The sequence below is a fragment of the Podarcis muralis genome, chromosome 9 (genome assembly GCF_964188315.1).
Source record: "Podarcis muralis chromosome 9, rPodMur119.hap1.1, whole genome shotgun sequence".
NCBI lineage: Eukaryota > Metazoa > Chordata > Lepidosauria > Squamata > Lacertidae > Podarcis > Podarcis muralis.
The window spans coordinates 40,037,380-40,049,994 of NC_135663.1; the positions used below are offsets into that span (position 1 = coordinate 40,037,380).

The 12,615-nt window shown below is 46.5% G+C and overlaps 1 protein-coding gene across 2 annotated transcripts in view; it reads left to right on the forward strand.

Moving 5' to 3' along the window:
• The first annotated feature begins 5,620 nt into the window (after window positions 1–5,620).
• The window catches only part of FHDC1 (FH2 domain containing 1), a 48,884-nt gene continuing 41,889 nt past the window's right edge, over window positions 5,621–12,615 (forward strand). Inside the window, exon 1 of one of the 2 annotated variants that reach the window (XM_028743617.2) lies at window positions 5,621–5,815. The gene's annotated coding sequence lies outside the window, so the exon portion shown is untranslated. Of the gene's footprint in view, window positions 5,816–6,586; window positions 7,057–12,615 lie in introns of those variants that run through there. The other variant, XM_028743618.2, reaches the window with a different exon arrangement.

Sequence of the window (12,615 nt, forward strand, 5' to 3'; positions counted from 1 at the left end):
ATCAGCTTCTTAAAATACTGTAAAACATTTGAGTTTTAATCTTAAATGCTCCAGAGTCATAGATGTGCTTTCTCCCCAGAGATAAGAATCTTTTCTTAGAGGGGAAAAACATATATATCTGACTGCAGGCAAAATGGCACTGTCAGCAGGCTCGGGGGAATCCCAAGATTTTAGAAGTACAAGAACAACAGCAACAAAAGCATAGGAGTGGAAAACCTTAAACATGGAGCAACCTGATGTTTGGTGGCCATGGAACGCTGTCTCTGTATGGGAATGGGGGAACTGAAAAACTGAGGGAGATAGACTGTGCAATACAGTACAGTGATACCTCTGGTTAAGTTCTTAATTCGTTCTGGAGGTCCATTCTTAACCTGAAACTGTTCTTAACCTGAAGCAGCACTTTAGCTAATGGGGCCTCCCGCTGCCGCTGCGCCACCGCCGCACAATTTCTGTTCTCATCCTGAAGCAAAGTTCTTAACCCGAGGTATTATTTCTGGGTTAGTGGAGTCTGTAAACTGAAGCGTATGTAACCTGAGGTACCACTGTATCTGTGAAGAAGGCATGGGTAGAATCCTGTACAGGAATTCTCCACTCTGCAACGTTTTGTTGCAGGTCCCGCTCATTTTCTGATTTTTTTGTATTCGTGTTTGGTAATAAAAGCAATACAGTGGTACGTCAGTTTAAGAACAGCCCTGTTTACGAACTATTCCATTTACGAACTCCGCAAAACCGGAAGTAGTGTCCCGGTTTGCGAACTTTACCTCAGTCTAAGAACGGAATCTGAACGGTGGAAGGGCACCAGCGGCAGGAGGCATCATTAGGGAAAGCGTGCCTCAGTTTAAGAACATTTTCGGTTTAAGAACAGACTTCCAGAATGGATTAAGTTTGCAAACTGAGATGCCACTGTAAAACCAAGTTATTTTTTCCTTATTTAAGCCTGTCCCAATTTTCTCCTGTGTTATTTTTTCTATATACTTCCAGCATAAATGTAATGTTTTGTGAAATACTTGCCCCCAAACCAGTTCACATCTCTTGATGTGCATGCAGGGTTTCTGCATGCGTGCTGCAACTGCAGGGTTTCTGCATGCATAAGAGCTGCAACCTTCACGTTGCACCAAGGGGCAATTCCACCTAAATAGCTAAAAAGGGGGAAGGCATCTATTTGTGGGCAGGTGTGTAGGAAGTGCACACTGCAGGCTCTCAAAGTCACAATTCTGTGATCAGGGTGACTGCTTATAAACGTGATTCGTGCTTTGTTTATAAAGGTGGACCTGGCAGCAGGTGCTCCCCTCCCATTGTGAATCCGGTGTAACATGTTTTGGTACTACCTCCAGCATTAATTTGTGTCCCAGCCTTGCCTATCCACACAAATAGGCTGGGTCTGCTGAACCTAGGAATCCTCACTACTGACACTGCAGGGATATGGATTTGAAAATGAAATGGGAAACAATATTTAACTGAAAGCAAGAATGGAAGCTGCAGTGGCTTCAGCTTGAGAAACGCAGTTCTTTTTCTCTCTCTTGTGTATGTGAGCTACCGTGCAAGATCTTTTACATATTCAAAGTACTAAAACCAGAGGCTTTTGGAGTGGAGTGTGGTGGAGTGGTTAAGAGCAGTGGACTCATAATCTGGTGAACCGGGTTCGTGTCTCCGCTCCTCCACATGCAGCTGCTGGGTGACCTTGGGCCAGTCACACTTCTTTGAAGTCTCTCAGCCCCACTCACCTCACAGAGTGTTTGTTGTGGGGGAGGAAGGGAAAGGAGATTGTTAGCCACTTTGAGACTCCTTTGGGTAGTGATAAAATGGGACATCAAATCCAAATTCTTCTTCTTCTTCTAGCAAATGCAGGGGATTTCAGCAAGGGTTAAAAAGGTAAAGGTAAAGGGACCCCTGACCATTAGGTCCAGTCGTGACCGACTCTGGGGTTGTGGCACTTATCTTGCTTTATTGGCCAAGGGAGCCGGCAGACAGCTTCCAGGTCATGTGGCCAGCATGACTAAAACGCTTCTGGCCCAAAATAAAAATAAAAATAAAACGCTTCTGGCGAACCAGAGCAGCGCACAGAAACGCCGTTTACCTTCCCGCCAGAGCGGTACCTATTTATCTACTTGCACTTTGACGTGCTTTCGAACTGCTAGGTTGGCAGGAGCTGGAACTGAGCAATGGGAGCTCACCCCGTCATGGGGATTCAAACCACCAACCTTCTGATCAGCAAGTCCTAGGCTCTGTGGTTTAACCCACAGCGCCACCCGTGTCAAAAAGAATTAGTGAGAAGTGGCACATGGCATAGTGTTTAAATTGCAGTTTGATAGTGGAAAGAGTCAATGTGAAAACATGACGGCATCTCAAGGGGCTCTGTTTAACTGGATCCAATGTGGTGTGTGGGTGTCCCTGTGGCATTTCATTCATTCACTCCATACTATTGTATAGGGACGTTTTAATGTTTGATCATTTTATTATGTTTTTATATTTGTTGGAAGCCGCCCAGAGTGGCTGCAGCAACCCAGTCAGCTGGGCAAGGTACAAAAAATAAATTAGTAGTAGTAGTATGACCACCCAACCTCTTAGATCACTCTGTTTTCCTCTCTTAGGCCCTTGGTCACTCTTCTTTATGTTCAGGAGCATACCTGAACATATTGAGAAGCAAAGGAAGGTAAAGGAAGAAGTGGAAGAGAGTGAGCTCTTTGAACTTCCTCCTTCAGCACTTTTCAAGGGGGAAGGGAAGGGTAAGCATTCTTGGCACCTCATGACAGTGGGTGGGTACACATAATGAAATACGAATGGATTCAGGTTGTTGTAGTAGCGCGCGCTCTCTCTCTCTGTATATATATATATATATGTGTGTGTGTGTGTGTGTGTGTGTGTGTATAAATATATATACATACAAATATATAATCTGATTCAGATCAGACATACTGAAATCAAGAGACTTAAAGTCAATTTTTTCTGTGGATTTACTCTGAGTATGACTATCAAATGATCAGGAATAATAATGAAATGCAGCATTAGAGCCTGGAACAGAAGTTGTGGAAATTATCTATCCTAGAGTTTCTTCAGGAGATGGGATAATAAGCATCTTCGGGGAATGACTGTAGTGGGAAATCCCTGGAGAGAGTTTGACACTGACTATCAAGGTCCAATATAATACATATATTCATATTCATATGTGAGTAGCCTATAGATTTCAAAGGGATTGCTTTCATATAATTGTCAGGCTGGTTGAGCACAAAGTGTGGAATGTCAGGAATGCATGCTAATTGCAATTTAAATTGTTATTCAACTACCAAGCAACCAGGTATCCACAGACATAATTAATTTCCTTTACATTGTGTAATACATTTTTATCCCTCTGCGTTTGCTTCATATTATACAACAAAAATATTCCACAGTCACAGACCTGGTATAAGTTTCTTATTTGTCATCCATCACCCATCTCCTTTAGATTCAAATTCCTCCTATTTTAGCCTTCTGCTTCTTTTCCTGTGGAGCTATATACAAGGTGATTCACTCATATCCCCTTTCAAATACCGCCCCCCCCCTTGTACCTGTTTTGGGCATAACTTCTGAGGATCATCTTGTCCAACCCCCTGCAATGCAGGAATCTCAGCTAAAGCATCCATGACAGATGGCCATCCAAACTCTGTGTAGAAACCTGTAAGGAAGGAGGGTCCATTCCCTTCTAAGGAGGACCATTCTACTGTTGAACTGCTCTGTCAGAAAGTCCTTCCTGATGTTTAGTCAGAAACTTTTTTCTTGTAATGTGAATCCATTGGTTTAGGACCGGTTGTAGCTTGCAGCTTACACAGTGAAACCCTAGCTCTGTCTACACAGAACGTAGAGTGAATTCAGTGGGACTATCTCCTACATAAGGGGGATTAGGATGGCAGGCTTTCTGTACAAAGCCAAGAATCCAATCCTTTGCTCCACACACTGTTCCCTCTGGCCTCGCCCTCCACTAGGATGCAGTCCATGAAACGTTGCAGAAGATGGAATGAAGCACCCAGCTGAAAAAAGATTCCCACATGGATCTCAGTGACTTTTAGCATGTAAGTGGACTCCTCTCCAGTAAATCTGTGCTGAATCCCATTTTCGGTTTGCATTAGTGAAATCCAGCATTAAAAGGACTGCAGTGAAGGGAATAAATGCAGAACAGGGTATACCGTAGCTTCACCTTATCCTTTGTCGGTCACATTCTAATTGCTCTTCAAAACTTTACAGAAACTCTCAGAAGTGTAGCTCAAGACATTTTACTCTCCAATGTAGAGTACATTCTTAGCTACGGAAGCCAATTAGTCTGAAAGTTGAATCCTACTTCAACATTAGCAATGGGATAGCATTCTCTACCATATCACACCTGATGCAACAGACTAATGGCGCGGGGGGGGGGGGGACACAGCAGTGGCAGACCTTGGGGCCAAAAATTTCAATAACATCCTGTGCAACACTAAAGTAACTGCCTACCAGCAGCAGAAGGCTGATTGCCGAAGAATTGATGCTTTTGAATTATGGTGCTGGAGGAGACTCTTGAGAGTCCCACGGACTGCAAGAAGATCAAACCTATCCATTCTGAAGGAAATCAGCCCTGAGTGCTCACTGGAAAGACAGGTCGTGAAGCTGAGGCTCCAGTACTTTGGCCACCTCAGGAGAAGAGAAGACTCCCTGGAAAAGACCCTGATGTTGGGAAAGATGGAGGGCACAAGGAGAAGGGGACAACAGAGGACGAGATAGTTGGACAGTGTTCTCGAAGCTACAAACATGAGTCTGACCAAACTGCGGGAGGCAGTGGAAGACAGGAGTGCCTGGCGTGCTCTGGTCCATGGGATCATGAAGAGTCGGACATGACTAAACGACTAAACAACAACAACCAGCAGCCATCTAAGGTGTTCGCAAATGGCGGCTATAGGGTAGTGCAATTGGTTCAGCTGCACAGGGTGCCGCTCTGCAGAGTGCGCCACAACAATACTGTAGAATGGAGTGCAAGAGGCAGGGGGCTCTGAATTGTAGCATTGCACAGGGCACCATTGGTGGTTGCTTCACTCTGTCTAACAGCCCTAGCTGCTGTCCAGGGGTCCTTTTACCTTTTTCTGCCATGCAGCAGCAAAAAGGCTTGCTTGTGTGCAGACAATGGGCCTTGCTTCTTTTGTTCTGTTCTCTTTACCAATCACTGCCCTATAGAGACTGTTGTGACCCCAGCTTTGCTCCAGAACTCCCCCCCTGTACTTTCCCGCCTCAGTGGCCCTTGTACACGTGGTCTGGTCTACTCAGAAGCAAGCCCCATGGAGCTCAATGGGACCCCCACTCCCAAATCAGGATCTGTAAGGGTCCATTGAGTGGGGACCTATTCCTCCCCAGTGTAGGATCTGTGAGCCCCATTGAGTTCAATGGGAGGTCCTCTCCGTATAAAACGCCCAGCTCGCATCCGGGGCACCACCGGCTTCCCTCTCAACTTTGGCCATTCATTCCCACGAGAGCCTGGTCGAACCGAGAGGCTGGGAGGAGGAATCAGAGAACCTATATAGACTGAGTGTCCCCAGCACCAGCAGGAGCAGCGACTGCGCCTTTCGGACTCGGAGAACAGGCTGGTGGCGTTACCTGAAACAGCCCCGCCTAACGCCGCGCCTGCGCGGTGCTGCCTCTCTCCTCCGCCCGGGTGCGGGCCGCAGTGAGAGCGAAGGGAGGAGGCAGAGCAGGCGAGGCGGCGGCGGCGCAGCAGCTCTCTCTTCGCAAGAGTTGGACAGGCAGCGAGAGCGAGTCCGGCGTCCGCGAAGGAGCCCCGGGTGGCCGAGGGCAGCGCGCGCACAGCTGGGGGCTCCGGGTAAGTCGAGGCAGCAGCAGCAGCAGCCGCTCCGTCTGGGAAGGCGACGCGTAGACGGGTCGGGGGGGGCAGTGTCTCTTTCCAGGGACAGGTTCTCGAGCCCCTTGCTGCTAAGCGGGGGCTTCCCACGCCCGCCGCCCACCCCTCCGCTTCATAGGGGTGCCTCGGTGCGCATCTTCCGTGGGACCACTGCTTTCCTCGAAATTGCGATCTGGTAGCTCTCCCGCCCCGCGCGACATCCTGGGCGCTGCAATCTAGTAATCCGATCTGTAGGTGTCCGGGGGGAAATTAAAATCCGGGCACGGGGCCTTGGACGAGGGACGACCCGGCTTTTTATTGTGGTCCTCTAGAATAACAGAAGCCGTGAAACCTCCCCTCCCCACGGCCCATTTAAGACCGATTCATCGCTGAGCCCCGGCAGAGGCTCCTGTAATTATGATTCGACGGCGGCAGGCGGGCTCTCCGGGGATCCTCGGCGCCCCCCGGGTGAATCTCCTTCCCAGACTTCTCCTCGCTCGCTCGGGGTCTGCTGGGTCCTTCTCGAGGGCAGCAGCAATGTTTGCTGGCGTTCCGGGGAGGCGATGTGCGGCTTTCCTCCCGCCGGGTTGCGCGACTGGGCTGGCGAGCGTGAAAGGGGAGGGGAGGCTGAGCAGCCCTCGCAAGGGCAGAGGGAGCGCAGCAGCAGCAGCAGCAGCATCGGCTCTCCGGGCGCTGCAAGATCATTTTCTTTCTGCTGAAGTTGGAAGTCTGTAGCTGCTTCTCCCCCGCTCCAATTAGTGTGAGGTGGAAGCGAAATAGAGAGGGAAGGAAGAAACCTCTCTCTCTCCCCCGCCGCCCTCCACACTTTTAAAATGCGCCGCGTATTGGTGACCCTTTGATTCCGGCCGCCTCTTATCTCCTCAGGGCTGACCTAAGGCTGCCAAACGCGATGCTCTTATTGCTCTTTTCCTGGGAACCATAAAGTTGGGCGCGGGGTGAGGCCGGCAGAGCGAGCGAGCGAGCGAGACGGCGCACGTGAGAGGACTTGGCCGGCTGGCGGCGAGAGTTGAGGGTGGGAAGCCGCCGCTGGGTGTCCTTTCCCGGGGAGTCGCCCTCCGCTCTGTCTCCCCCCGCCCGGCCAGCCTCGCGCGCTTCCCTCGGGCTGTGAGGGGAGGAAAACGGCCGAGATCTGATTACAAAGCGCCGAGGCCACCTTGGAGGAGCAGCAGCCGCCGCCTCCCGCCAGGCGCTGCTGCCGCAAGGTGCCTGAGGAGCTCGTGTGGGGAGGGGGGGCGACGAAAAGGACAGCCCCCCCCCCGGGAGCGCGCCGAGAAAACAATAGGGCTGCGGAGAGGGCGGACGAGGGGAGGCGAGCTTTCTTTCACACCCCGTCGAGGAAGGGGTATGAGGAGAGGAGGAAGCCGCCGCCGCCCGCGGGGAAAGGAGCTAGTGTGGGAACTCCTGAGCCGGCGTGAGGCAGAGGTCTTGGGACGGGGCAGCGGGGGGATTCGGGGCGTCCGCCGCCTGGGCTGCTCTGGCGGCGGCCGAGGTCTCTTCGCCGCCGCGGCTCCCGAGGGGGCGGCAATCTGGTCTGTGCTGCCGCCTCGCCCCGTCTGAAGAGAAGAGGAGCTCCCTCCGCCAACTTGGTCTCTCGTGGCGCTGGGCTTGTTATTTTTAATTGGCCTGTTCTGTCTTTCTTTCTAACCCCCCCCCCCTTCCAGGATCCGCCCTGAAAGAAAACAAGCAATTTAATAATAATAATAATAATAATAATAATAATAATAATAATAATAATAATGTTGGGGAGGGTGATGATGAGGGAAGGGGCGTTTTACACTTTTGTTGCCGTTCATCTGAAAGGGGGGGGGAGCAGAGAGAAGAGTCTGTCTCGGTTTTTTGTTGTTTAAATCACACCACACTCCCTATAAAACACTGGCTAACAATGGAGTTTCCAATTTCAAGTGTTGCATCCAGGCAACGATTGTTAACCAAACCAGGACCGGGGCAAACGTAGGTGAACCTTTTTCTTAATGATCAACTAGTAGTCGCATTTTCATGCCCAGCCCCTCTTGGGTGGTCTTGGGTGGACAAGACAATTCTATTCTTCCCAGTTCATGCCCCCTCCACTTTTGCTTTTATTAGCACGGAGGAGGTGCCTTTTAGCTTGTGAAGTGCAGGTTGCAAGTAGGCAAAAGAGAAATTAAAATTGTTTTTCAGATATTTAAGGGTGGGGTGTATTTTTTTTCTGTTGCAAAAACATGCTTTTTTACAACCTCCAGTAGCCTTAAATTGCATGTTGTGCTGCTAGCCAGAGGGACATTTGGGTTAATTGCTTGAGCTGGGACTATAACATTTCTTTTGGTCTGATTTATACAAAGTGTGTTGCTTTTAAGAGAACTCTCTTTTATTCCAGAAGGTATCTTAAGGTTGAACACCAGTGTGTCATTATATCTCAGTATCCTCTTTAAAGAGAATTGTACATAGGCTTCTGGGGAGGATATTCTCTCCAACTTTGCAAATTCAATTTTGCAAAGCAACATTTGAGAAGAGGGTGCTCTGAGGTTACAGGTGCCTGCCAGTAGATGCCAGCAACAAAATCGCCAATAACATTCACACATCACTTTGCTTTCAGTAGTTGTGCTACCAGAAGTAATGTTCACCTGGTTAGTGCAATATTGTGGTTTTCGGTAATGACAAACTGAAAACTGCCAGCAATGGATTTGCTTCTGAGCAATGGGGTATTATGTGAATTGCTGGCAAGGAACAATTAGCATTAGCACTGCATGGAAAGATTCCTTTCCATGGAAATAACATGGACTTTGTTCCCAGTTTAAATGTATAGGATTGGGCTATATCTTTTATTATGCTAAGCAAAACAGGCTTGTGTTTGTTTCTTTTTGGGAATGAGTAGGATTTCAAGTGCCATTCAGTGAGCTCCTGCTAATGCATAACAGTAGTTGCTGCAGTATCTGTGGTTAGTTGCTCTCTTTACCAATTTTGTATGAATGATGATATGTTACATTGGAGAACTGAGTCGATTGAAAGGCTGTTCTACATGTGGAACTTTAGGCATCACAGTTCTGATATGTAAGCAGGTATTTTGAAGTCTATTCTGCACTCATTGCTTATAGCAGGATCTCTGCCTCCTATGCTCACTTTATATTGAATACAGCTGAATATTGCTGTAGACCTTTTATTTTATTTTACAGATATTTTAATGGTAGCCCATTTGTTTGGAAGAATAGAAACAAATAGTGAAAAGGCAAATGTAGCTTATTTCTGGAGCAATCCCAATTTGTCTATGGATCCCTGGTGCTAATTACTATCAGACAGATCCAGACGAATGAACTATTTGTAATTCGTTGCCTAGACCTGGTGATGGTCTACTTGCTTTAGATGTAGACTGGAATGCTGTTCTCTCCCATTAGTCTTGTCTCTATGAAATAATAAAGTATAAATTGGTCTTACATATTATAAGCAGCACCATTCCATTGCACAGTTGTCTTCTTCCTTTAGCACTTTTGGTATAATGTACTCAAAGGGATCTTTGCTGTGCACACAACATACATTTAAAGCAAATATTTTCCTTCAAAGAATGCAGGAAACCGTCGTGTGTGTCCCAAAGCCACAGTTTCCAGGTTCCTCTGGGGAAAGTCATGTGCTTTAAATGTATGGATAGCTCAGTTGGTTAGAGTATGGTGCTGATAATGCCAAGGTTGCAGGTTCTATCCCCAGCTGCATATTCCTGCATTTCAGGGGGTTGGATTAGATGATCCTCAGGTTCCCTTCCAACTCTACAATTCTATGACTCTGTGATTCCACTCAGCCTTGCGTGTCACTTTTGCAGCAAGGTGTTCAAGTTCCCCTGGTGTGGTTCCATCAGTACAGAGGTCCTTGGTCCCACTAAGGAGGAGGAGGAGGAGCCTAGAGGCTCTCCAAACATAGCAGAGCTAGCACACGAGCTAGCACACCACGGTTTTGAAGCGTGTGAAGTGATACACGTTACCAACTGAAAGGTGCCCCCTTCCTCTCCAGAGTTTAGAATTACCTAACTGTGCCATTGTGCATCAGCTTTTACATTGCAAAGCAGCTCTGAGTATCTTTTTTTGTGCAGAACACAGGTGTGTATATGCTATGTATGATGGCGCTGTGAGAGCGAGCCTTGGGTATGCACATCCCCTTCCTGGCTGCCCAGCACTCACTCACACCCTTTAATGTAAAGCAGGGCCCTATGTGAGGCTCACTACCGCACCCCACCTGTGTAACCTGAACACCTGGGTTGTATGGGAACCAACCCTAAGACCTCTTGGAATTGAAACGCCAGTTCCTTTCAGACTGGTTGTTCAGGCTGTTATCCCACATGCAGCAAAGTGTGTGGCAATAGCCTCCAGTTTTACTCTCGTACTTGCTTACAGGGTAGGAGACACCTGCTGAAGCAAATTGAGCAATAGTTTTCCAGGCTGCTGTGTAGTTTGATAAGTCTCGTTTTCCTGAATCGCTGGGGACTGTATGGTGAATTTGCCTTAAGGTAGACCTTGGGTAAAACAAGAGCATCAAAATAAAACCATATAATTCCTTCTCCAATTGTTGGGTTTCCGTGCTGTGCCACAATGAAGTACACCCTTGCCTAAAGCAGATACAACTGACACAACAGTGTGCGTGCATGTTTGTGTGTGTGTGTGTGTGTGTGTGTGTGTGTATACACACACACACACACACCCTGCAATAAACAAAAATTGGGTGTTTTATCTAAAGCGAACCTTCAGCAAGACTAAGAAACGTGCCTGTAACAAACCTGAATTGAACTGAAATATGATACTTCAAATATAGTTCTGGAAGCAAAATTATTGGGTTGTACTGTTTTAATATTAAATTTTGTTCTCTGAAACATTTTACCAGGAGAAGCCTACTCAAATCTAAAATTGGCTACAGAATCTGGAATTGAAATACCAAAGTCAGATTTTCATCTGTGTCTGCTTAAATTCATTTTTATTATAAACTCTAGGTTTCCTTGAAAATTCTGGCATTAGGTGGATTTGACAACTGGACAGCTCAGTTGGTTAGAGCATGGTGCTGATGACACCAAGGTCGCAGGTTCGATCCCCATATGGGGCAACTGCATATTCCTGCATTGCAGAGGGTTGGACTAGATGATCCTCAAGGTCCCTTCCAATTCTACAATCCTATTATTCCTGTCCTATTCCAAAAAAAGCTGGAGTGGGTCAGAGATGTAAATGTGTCAAAGAAGCTATATAAAACCTATATTGGTGTCTATCTTAAAATAGAATAGGTTATGTCTTCTAGTCTTCTCCTCTGAGGGTGGTCACACAATACCTGAGGAAAAAGAAAGTAACATGTGAAATAGTGTTAGGCGTGTGATCATAGCAAATCCATATGTATGGGAGCCACTACCATTTGCCGTGCTGCTTGTCCGAATGGTGTGTCTTTGGTGAGGGAGATGGTGAAGCCTATCTGTGGATATCTTGCATGTGTGATTTCACTACTACCTTAACTTAACATTTCGAAAAACCTGGCAATTCTCTAGTTTTGCCAAGAAAAAAGGCTGCAATACTGCAGAAAGAACTTACTGCAAATTGTGCATGGTGCCCAAATAACCACTGAAAGCTCATGGTATGTAGATATCTTCTTTCGCACCTTGCTGTTTCTCAGCTCTTGTGGGGGCAGAGGAGCTTCAGAGAGAATTCTTTCACAATTCTATCATAAAATTATGTACATAGAAGGCAGTTTTCAATTCAGTTTGTAAAACTTGCATCAAAGTGATGTGTAGAATAGAATTATTAAACAAAGCAGTGGCTTCTCTTGCCACTTCCCAACGTCTTTGCCACTCTATGATGCTGCTCAGGAGGCGTGTTTTGTGTCTTCTCCTCTTGACTATAAAGGAATCTCCTTCCTCAACCTCTTGCATCTATTCATTCTGCACATCAGTGCAGTATTAGGAATGTATTAATCACTTCCTTTTAGATCATCCATCACCTGCTTCCTTTACTGATGGACAGAGCAGAGAATAATTTGTAGCATTCATTCTTATCTTGCACATGAGATGTAATTTGGGATTACTGGGCTTCTGTGAATGTTATGTATGTGTGTGATACATTTAGAGTGGTTACTTATTAATGCACATGTTGAAAGCTAGACGGTCTAGTGTGGAAGGTAACTTCAATTCAGTCCTCCCTGTTGCAACAAAATGTCCTAAGTTAGATGTCTTTCTCTTAACCACTCTACGGATTTTCTCAATTAAGTAGCGTGTTGTCAAGCACCCCTGCTCTGTTTTTGAATGCATCAGTTGTAGATCAAAGAAGCCAGTCTTGGAACAATGACAGTAATCTCATTTAAAAAGCAACGTGATTCTTCAAAACATATTTTAGAGCTGATGGTTAAGTACCAGCACCCTTCAGCAATTGGGCACAAACCCATGCAAATTTGCAGTGACTGGGAATTGCATTAAAAAAACCAACACTGTGTGACTTGCAAAGAAAAAATGAGTTGCAGCCATGGAGAATAGCCAGAATAAGGGAAAATATCCATTTCTGTGGGTGTCTTGAATAGCTTCTGAAGCCACTTGCCATGCCGGCAAATCCTTGATATATTTCATTATAATTATTGCATAATCTAAAGAATCAAACTCATTTTTTAAATATCCCAGCAATCCAAAATAAACCTCTGTTCTTATAGATGATCTTTGTCCAGGATGTATTTACCTTTAATCCAACATCTTCATTCTGTCTCCCCCACTCCCAGGAAGTTTTAGTAATCTTTCAATATTCCTGTAACAAAGAACTACATTGTTGTGCTAATGCAGA